The following is a 960-nucleotide window of genomic DNA, read 5'->3' on the forward strand; positions in this document are numbered from 1 at the left end:
TTTTGTCACCCTTAATATATTCAATTTTTATTGGATATTGTAACAAAAATAATTGCCATCCTACCAATCGTCCATGATTATAATCAACTTTTAAATTATATCGTATAAAACCTGTTAAGTAACTTGAATCTGTCCTTAATGTAAATTTCCTGGGTAGTAAATCAATTTTCCATTTCTTAAGAGATTTAATTGCTGCTAGAGTTTCCTTTTCATGAGTGGTATATCTTTGTTCTGTTGGAGTAAAAGTCCCTGAAATATACCTGCAAAGTAATTCCTTTGGGGAATATTTAGAATCTAGTGATTCTTTTTCTTGTTCTAAACTTTTTATAGCTTTCTTAGCTTTTAGACATCCTGACCAGGTTATGTCTGAAGCATCTGTTTCTACTATTAAGTAGTCATTTTCTTCTGGAATATAAAGTTCTCGAAGTTTTTCACATAATTCTTTAATCTTTTGAATTTGCATACTGTCTTTTTCGTCCCATTTCCATTCTTTTTTAGTACTTATTTTTGGAAATAAGCTCTTAGTGTATTCTGTTATATTCTTTAAAAATCCTTTATCAGAAATATAATTTATACACCCTAAAAATCTTTGTAATTGTTTTCTATCTTCTATTTTACTAGGAAATAAATTTACCTTTTCTAGGACATTTGGCTGTAGTTTTAGCTTTCCTTGAGTGGATAGAATTAACCCAAGAAACTCTATTTCTTGTTTTGCTATTCTTGCTTTCTTTTTGCTAAGAACTAATCCCTTTTCTTTACATCTTTCTAAAACTATTAATAATTTTTGAAGATGATCTTCTTTATCCTGTTTTGTAAAAATTAGTATATCATCAATGTACACTAAAACAAATTCATTTAACTCTTTTAGATTTTCTTCCATAAATCTTTGATAAATACATGGGGCTTGTTTTAATCCGAATGGTAATACATTCCATTCATAGAGCAACACACTTGTTGATT

Source organism: Arachis ipaensis, chromosome B05 (genome assembly GCF_000816755.2).
Source record: "Arachis ipaensis cultivar K30076 chromosome B05, Araip1.1, whole genome shotgun sequence".
NCBI lineage: Eukaryota > Viridiplantae > Streptophyta > Magnoliopsida > Fabales > Fabaceae > Arachis > Arachis ipaensis.